Genomic DNA, 9,533 nt, shown 5'->3' on the forward strand with positions numbered 1-9,533 from the left:
CTCTGGTTATGCTCCTGAAGTGGATGGATAGTAAAACGTAGTTTCAAACTTCTGCAGCAGCCAGCTATGGCTTGACATGGACAGACGTACAAGGGATGCTGTCTCCAGACTTGCACTGTTTCATTGTGCCAATTGCTATGCACCAGGCCAGTGGAACACTGGAGCCTACTTTTTTTGTTTCTCTTTAGGGTCAATTGTATTGCAGCTTGAGGGCTGTGTGAAGGACATACAAGTGGAGCCATGATTACCAGTGATATAAGTAGAACTTAAACACAATTGGCATTATGGTCTGCTCTCATGGAGAGATAATTTGTATGGTATTGCAAAGCTGGAGCTTAGATCTATTAACTGAAGCTCAAAGAGAAACTTATGAATTGGGTACTGCATTGATTAATATTAAGTACTGTATCTATATCTCTCCTAGATATATGTCTCATGATGATGGTGATATCTTTTCTATTTTAGATCATATGCAGGGGGATATTGAACATGCTAAAAGTCCTGGTAAACTTCATTTCCTAAGTAGTTAATAAATGTGCTTGTAAGATAAAGGAATGGCCACCTTACCTGAGAACAGTGGGGGCAACAACCCTTTTAATTTAAAAAGTCACCAAATTAACTTGGGGGTGACTTCTCATGGTCTTCTTTCCACACTAGGTGAAAGAAATGCTTAACCCAGGTCCCCCTCCTATTCCAGAACCTGTCCCACTCATATCCCAGGGAGGATTGGCAAAGCCAGATGCCATCCTGCCAGGACTAAGTGTTTTCCCACAAGAAGGGAAATGGCAGACAAGATGGCTAGGACCCACTTCAGCTTAGCCTCTTCAAGATGCTCTATGGGCAACATTTCCTTACCTAGACCCTGAAAACCAGGTTCTGACAAACCCTTGCAGAACAGGCCTCACCCTCAATTACAGCCAATCTGGAAGAGACCTTATTCTATGGTTCTGATCACTCCTGCAGTTAAATTGATTGCCAGCTGGGTGCATTTATCTCATGTGAACCCAGTTACCCAAGGAAATATCAGCTCACCTGAAGCAACTGACAAGACATCCAGTCATTGGATAACCTGAAATACCTCTTCAAGAGACAAAGCTAAGTAGTGTCTGTGTCAAAGCCAGCTGTTCCCTCTAACTCTAGACCAAACACCTATTGCAATGGAGAAGGTAAGCTGGACACCCCTAAAGAAGTCTGTTTTCATTTCCTGTATTCTTTCCCTTTACAAAAAATAAAAGGGCAGGACCTCTTCTCATCCCCTTCTTAGCTAGCTGTCTTAGGCATAACCACCACCTTGGAAAAGTGGGATTAGCAATTTATACCAAACCCTATTATATATTACAATCTTCCCTAAAACTAACAGTGTAGAAAAACTAGCCATGCTGTTTTTCTTAAGCAGAAAACAAACACTCCTACTGCTATAGTATTGCAAAATCACAGAGCCCTGAACATGCTAACAGCAGCACAGAGGAGGAAAAGGATATTTCTCAAGGAAAAATGCTCTGTCTATTTTGGGGAAAGAACAGAGCTTGCTGAGAAATAGTAGAAAAAGATGGAAATATACACCAAGATTTGGTGCAGGCTTCTCTAGGCAGAGAAAGCAACATCTGCATCATGTGATTGCCTTTTACACTGTTAATTATTCCTCCTTCTTACTAATGATAAGGGGATGAGCCCCAGCTGTTATTGGTTACCACACCAATGATGGGGACTGTTTGGAATATTCAGAAATAGATGTTTCTGCATTTATGGTAGATAAATTCAATATACCACTTTCAAAAATGGATAAAATATACAAATTTGGCTAATGTCATTTTGGTTATTACAGTGAACAAGGAAAGTCACTGGATAGAGTATAAAAATTTAATAAATTGCTGTACCTTCAAGTATAATTTCTGAAGAACCTGAGAAATATCTGTATTTCTTCAGAGCCCGTGCAGGACCAATACCTATGAAGCTAGTTGCTACATGGTTCATTGCTAATAATGATACCCCCAAAGAAATACTCACTAAAGTTCTCATAACTATAAATTATCTTTCTTTTAATCAAAAAGGTCCTTCCCCTGCAGCCATACACTGAGGAGGCCTGCACAATGCACCAATGCTATTGCCCCTGGTACGATGGAAGGATCCCCTAACAAATAACTGGCACAGTCCGCATGCATTGTGACCCAAGGTAGAGGATATGCTTGTATCTTTCCAGAAAATGCTGAACATCCCATATGGGTTCCTAGCTGGTGCCCGACCAGCAACATCCTTGGAGCCACCTACGTCCTCCTCGTACGGTAACACCCCTACTACTCCTTCCTCTCCTATTCCTCACCTTTCCCCCCCTAACCATACAAATTGACAACTACGCTTGGACGTTCACAGTACGAGAAACCAAAAGCACTGCTAAACAAACCGTAAGTCAAAATATTGGATCCACCACTTGCTCCTTTACAGGTTGCAGTAAAGCCATTACTATTCCCATCCAGCCCACTGCCATTATGCTCGGCTCTAAACAATGGAGCACATATCCTTATGCCTGTTTTCCCCATACCCAAATCAAAGAATACTGCATTCAAAACCGGAATGACGCCATCTACGGAGGCTGTCCATATTTTTCCTGCTTCTATTTTGATGCCTGGCTACAAGGACAACTAACTAACAAAGGATTATTCTATGCAAACAGTACCTCCTTTTACCTACACATCCCGGACCCTTGGCACCCCAGGTGGGCCTCAGGAGTCAGAGGAGCACTGTATTATTCTTCCTATATCTCCACTCCCTCCAGCTTCATTGACATTGCTCGACTCTATACCCTATATAATCGCACCGTTCCATTACAAAAAACAAAAAGTATAATCTCAAAAGCAGAAAAAAAACTCCAAAACGCTATTCACCCATCTACACAGTTTCTATTACATCTCTTTCCTAGCTACACATCCTTAACAATACCATAACCCTCCGCAACAACTCACACATAGCCCCCAACCTTATCCACTGTTTCTTATGTGCCTCCCTTGCCCGTCCCCTTATGGCTGCTGTCCCAATTGGCAATTACAATTCATCTTTCCCTCACAAAAACAACAACTCATGCACCGAGCCCATACTGCCCAACATCCCCCTCTCGAATGTCAGCCTCATCAACATCATGTGCTTTACTTTCCCCTCTGCTGCCTCTTTCCCTCCTTGCTCTAGCCCTTCCTCTCTCCCATGTATGTGCAAACTCTCTGTCGCTGCACCCTACCCCGCACCAAAAGGCCTTTACTTCTGGTGCAACCACTCCCTCACCCCCTGTTTAAACGCATCTTTCAACACTCCCTGTGTCTTAGTTGCCTTAGTCCCTCAACTTACACTATATAGTGAATATGAGGTTAGTTACCTGCTCCTGCAGTCCTGCTCTAAGAGAGCAGCGTTTCTTCCCATTGTAGTGGGTGCCAGTCTTACTGCCACACTCGCTACTGTTGCCATCGCTGGCAGCACCCTAGGACATAGTGTTATCACCGCTAACAACTTTCACGATGCACTGCAAATCACTATTGAAAATACCGCTCAATCCCTAGAAGCCCGCCAAAGACAGCTTACTTGACTAGCACAAGTAGCCCTTCAAAACCGTCGTGCCCTAGATCTACTGACAGCAGAAAAGGGTGGCACATGCCTCTTCTTACAAGAAGAATGCTGTTTCTACATAAATGAGTCAGCAGTTGTAGAACAAAACCTACAAACCTTACACAACTTATGTATCAAATTGTCCAATAAAAACCAAAACCAAAACACTCTTTTTTCCTGGTTCAGCTCTCCACTCCTAGCTTGGGTGGCCCCTCTCATTACCCCCCTCTTAACCCTCTTCTTTTTCTTACTTCTAGCTCCTTGTATCATAAAATTCATTAAAAAGCAAATACGAAGTATCTCCCTACTAACCTTTTTTCAATTGCAGCGCTTGCCATATCAGCCGTTACCACAAACTGAAACTCAAACCAATTTGTAACCTGCTACGACCCACGCCAACAAGCCCCTACTCAACCCAGGTTGCCATAAAAACAACCAAACAGTCATCATCAATCGAGTCGTGTGACAAACGTGCTAAAGTACACACTGGACCTCCTAAGAGCTTGGCTAGCAGCCAATGACCTTCAAAGGAAGGCAACCTAAGACAGGCACAACCACCTTAGACCATTATGCTTGCTTGGGCTTGACTGGCAGCCAATGATGGGTAAGACCTTCAGAGGAAGGCAACCTAAGACAGGCGCAGTCACTGCAAGTCCCTACTCATAAGCCACTTTCTTTAAAAATATAAAAAAGGAGGAATTATAGGAGAAATAAAAGTGCCTACAAGCACCCTCTGCACAGCCGACAAGGCATAGCTCATCAGTTGCTGACATGCTGTCTCTAAGGCAACCACACAGCTAAACAAAATGGCCACTAACCACAAAGTCAGACAGAATGGCAACCAGGCCCTGTCCAGCTATACCACATCTTCTTCCTCCTCTCCGAGCCCCTCTCCCTTTGTTTGATCCCCACCAATCAGGCAGTATGGTGCGAAAAAGCTCAGCCTACGTGATCAACCTAACCGTCCCCCATAGCTTACCCTCTCCTTGTTTGGACATATATTCACCCCCGCCAATCTAATACTGCCTAGCCCCCCTTCCCTATTACCCTGAACTATAAATTGCTATTCCTACGTAATAAAGTTAGACTTGGTCCAGAACGCTGTCTCCAGAGTGTGCACAGTCTCAGTATTCGTCCTCACTACCCCAGGGCTGACTAGTTGGAGCCTGCTGGCCTGGGGGATGCCTCAGTCTGGTGGAAAACAGTGTCAAATCACAACAGTACATTGCTCATTGGGCTTTGAACACAGTACTGCACTGGCTCAGGCACAACAGAGACATTCAGAAAATGACTAATTTTTACTTATATAGCACAAAGTTTCCAAAAAAGAAGTCCAGAGTCCTCATCAAGGCCAGTTCTCTGGGAAGGCCACTTGTTTGAGTTAGAATTGGTGGATGGCAGCTTTGCACTCCACACTTAATTTTGAAGATGAAGGGCTCTGTGCTTTCTATGTCCCGGGTTTTTATACACCCAAGGGGAGGGGCCCTGCAGTTGAGCATAAAGCATTTATCATGCAAATTTGGTATAGAGTTCCAACCCTGGCAAACAACTGGTAGTTCTCTCTGCTTTGGGTTCAAGGTGTTCAAGGTATGGTAAACCTGTTCCATTTCTGGTAGCTTGTTTTTCACAGTTAAGACATAACATCTCCCTTTGATTGCAAATTGGAAACATACTGAAACATCTGGACAGAAACAAAAGAGAGAAAAGGAGGAAGATAGACAAGGACTGGGAAATAGTCACTGAGTAGTTCTTTGACTTCCCCAGCACACACATGGGAATCCTCTATTTCTGCAGGATTTTTTGTTAATGTACTATTTTTCTAATAAATAAATTTTTAAAAAGGAATACATTAAGAAAAATTAAAAATATGGTTCTATATGTCCTGCTTAAGACGATGCCTGGACACATGTATGTTTACTTCTCCCTCACAGAATACATCAGAATTAAAGTAGCAAGTTCAAAATTGTGTAGATATATCCCTGACATAACCAAATTAGCTCTGAGGTTAGAGGATATAAAGATGCTGATAAGAACTTGAAAAGAAAGCAGGTGAAAAGATAGGAGAGGAGAGCACAGTTCACAACATTAAGAAATCCAAATTTGGTATGGAAAGCTTTCCCTTTGTTTTTGTTTTTGTTTTTTGTTATTTTTTGTTTTTGTTTTTTTAATATTATTTTTCCCTTTTCCATTTTTTGCAGTACTGGTGACCAGGGATTGAACCCAAAACCTTATATGTGGGAAGACAGTGCTCAACCACTAGGCCACATTGGCTTGCCTGAGTTTTTTTTTTTTCTTTTTCTTTTTTTTTTTCAGGAGGCACAGGGAACCGTGGACCTACCATGTAGCAAGTGGGCACTCAACTGCTTGAGCCACATCTGCTCCTCCTTTTCTTTTTTCTTTTTTTTTTTAAGATTTATTTATTTATTTATTTCTCTCCCCTTACCCCCCCCCCCCACCCCAGTTATCTGTTCTCTGTGTGTCTATTTGCTGCATCTTCTTGTCCGCTTCTGTTGTCAGCAGCACGGGAATCTGTCTTTCTTTTTGTTGCGTCATCTTGCTGTGTCAGCTCTCAGTGTGTGTGGCACCATTCGTGGGCAGGCTGCAATTTCTTTCACACTGGGCAGCTCTTCTTATGGGGCACACTCCTTGTGCATGGAGCTTCTCTACATGGGGGACACCCCTGCATGACAGGGCACTCCTTGCACGCATCAGCACTGTGCATGGGCCAGTTCCACATGGGTCAAGGGGGCCAAGGGTTTGAACCACAGACCTCCCATGTGGTAGATGGATGCCCTAACCACTGGGCAAGTCTGCCACCTTTCTTCCCTTTGAAACTTGGAAAGTCTCTAAGGCTTGGTGATACAGGTTCAGAGTATGGGAATAAGATGTAGAACAGGTATCATAAAGTCCTTTGGACAAAATGGGCCAGACCTACTACCACCACCATTATCATTATAAGTGCAGAGAGACTGGTAGAACTATTACTGTTTCTCAAAATATAAACAGAGACTTACATTCTAAAATGCTGCAAGAGTTCAGCTAAAACTTCTAGTGAAAATGATTTGTGTGTGTGTGTGTGTGTGTGTGTGTGTGTGTGTATAACACCAGGGTTTTTAACTTTAAATGAATTCTGCTTGCTAACACAGCCCATTCTGTAATGAGAACCTACAGTTACCCGCAGCTAGTCATTACCATTCAAAAAGGAGTCTGGAAGAGAAACAAATCGACTCAAGTTAGGACATTCATTCCAACAAACTATATTATTCAATCTTCTCATTCACTCACTAATATGACTGCACACATGTATGTTTACTTCTCCCTCACAAGGATCACCAAAGAATTTGAAAAAAAGAAATGGATCAAATGTAGGAAGAGAAAAAAAAAGAACTAGTAATTCATGAAATAACAGTGAATTTTTTTAAAAAAGTCAGTTCAGTATTTTCAGTCTAATTATAGAAGATATTGTATCAAAAAATAAGAAAATTCAGCCAAATAAAAAATTAACACCTAAAAGAGAAGATAAAATTATTCATAAATAGAAAAGATGCAAAAATAATAAAATAAGCATAACACTGTAGAAATCACCCAGATCATAGAGATAAAAGACAAAGGGATATAAAGAATGGGAGAAAAGAAAAGAGAAGGCAGTATTAATCTAAAAGACAAAAAGGAAAAATAGTATGGGAGGTCCTCATAGATATAATGAAGGAAAATGTCCCCCATCTGAAAATATAAAGCTATTCCTACTTCTTCAACTTTCTAGAAGAGTATGAGCTGAATTGGAAATGTCTTTTTGGAATGCTTGGCAAAATTTCATTGTGAAGTCAACTGGTCTTGGGCTTTTCTTTTTGGGAGGTTTTTGATTGCTGATTCAATCTCTTTATTCATGATGGATTTTTGATCTCTTCTATTTCTTCTTGAGTCAATGTAGGTAGTTTTTGTGTTTCTAAGAATTTGTCCACTTTATCTAGGTTGTCCAATTTATTGGCATAAAATTTTTTTATAGTATCCTTTTATAGTCCTTTATTTTTCAGCAGGGTCAATATTAACATCCTCTTTCCATTTCTGATCTTAGTTGTATCCTTTCTCTTTTTTACTTTGGTGGTCAGCTAAAGTTTTGTTAATTTTATTGATCTTTTTCAAAGATTCTCTCTATTGTTTTTTGTTGTTATTATTGTTCTCTATTTCATCTATCTCTATTCTAATCCTGCTATTTCCCTACTTCTGATAGCTTTGAATTTAATTTGCTCTTTTTTTTTTCTTGTTCTCCCACTTTGATGTTATTTCTCTTATTTGAAGTCTGTCTTCTTTTTTAATGTAAGTGTTTGGAGCTATAAATTTACTTTTCAGCACTGCCTTTGCTGCATCCCATAGGTTCTGGTGTGTTAGTTTGTAAGTTATTTGGTATGGTGTTTCCTAATTTCCCTCATGATATCCTCTTTAACCCATTGGTTGTTTAATAGCATATTGTTTTATTTCCATAGTTGTGGCTTTTCTATTTGTCCATCTGTTATTGATTTCTAGTTTTAGCTGTTGTGGTCAAGGAATTTATATCCTACAGTTCCAATTTTTCAAATTTATTAAGACTTGTTTTGTAATCTAATATGGTCTATTCTAGAGAATGAGTCATGGGCACTTGAGAAGAATGTGTATTCTGTTGTTGTTGGATGAGGTGTCCTATATATGCCTATTAGGTCTAGATTATCATTCAAGTCTTGCATTTCCGTATTGTTAATCTGACTAGATATTCTACCCATTATTGAAAGTGACATTAAAATCTACTATAATATAGAATCATTAATTACTCTTTCAAATCTGTTAATATTTGCTTCATATATGTTTGGGACTCTGCTGTTAAGTGCATATATATTTATTATTGCAACAGATTTTTGAATTGACATCTTTATCAATAATGACCATCTTTGTCATTCACAATCATTTTTTACTTAAAGTTTATTTTATCTGTAAAATAGACTTTATCTATTTATGGCAAATCTACCCCAGTTTTTGTTTGTTTACATCTTGGATGCTATAATTTTTCCATTCTTTTGCTTCAAACTCCTTGTAACTTGAACTTAAGGTAAGTTGCAGACATCATATGGTTGGGACATGTTTTTATCTGAATGTTGTTAAAAGGAGAAATGCTAGATTATGTATTTGGTATTAAATATATATTTTTAAATCCATGGAAATGCACTACACAAACAATGAACCTTTCTAACCATAGATGATAGTTAATAGTACAGTTATAAAAATATGCTGTCATCAGTTGTAACAAATGTTCCACAATAATGCAATGTTTTAATAAGAGAGTGGTATATAGGAATGGTATATTTTATGCATGATTCCTTGTAAACCCACAATTTCTCTAATAAAAATACTTTTAAAAATACCATTTGCTATTACAGAAAATTTGAAATACCACAATGTCCTATTGTTGTAGTTTGCTAAAAGCTGCTGGGAGTAATATGCTAGAAATGGGTTAGCTTTCACAATATGAATTTATTAGGTTAAAAGCTTATAGTTCTGAGGCGATGAAAATGTACAAATCAAGATATCATCAGAGATGCTATCTCACCAAAGGTTGTTTGCTGTCATTCCTGGACTCCTGCCATATGGCAAGATACAATAGAAGCATCTTCCAGTCTAGGTCTCTAGTTTTTCCTTCAGTCACACTTTTTCCCAAGCTCAGCTGTGGGCAATGAAGCACATGGCAAGGCACAATGCTGGTCTGCTCTTATCCTCCAGGCCTCATTGTTAGTTCTGCTTTGGGCTGTTCCATCTGTGACTTATCTCTCTCCTGGATTCCTCGTTGAGCTCTGGGATTCCTTCTCTCCATATCTATGGGTTTTTCTCTGTGTGTCTGCAGCATTTTTAATCTTCCATCTATAAAAGACTCCAGTAAGAGGACCAAGACCCACCTTGGATCATGCCTTACTGAA

The sequence above is a fragment of the Dasypus novemcinctus genome, chromosome 1 (genome assembly GCF_030445035.2).
Source record: "Dasypus novemcinctus isolate mDasNov1 chromosome 1, mDasNov1.1.hap2, whole genome shotgun sequence".
Classification (NCBI taxonomy): Eukaryota; Metazoa; Chordata; class Mammalia; order Cingulata; family Dasypodidae; genus Dasypus; species Dasypus novemcinctus.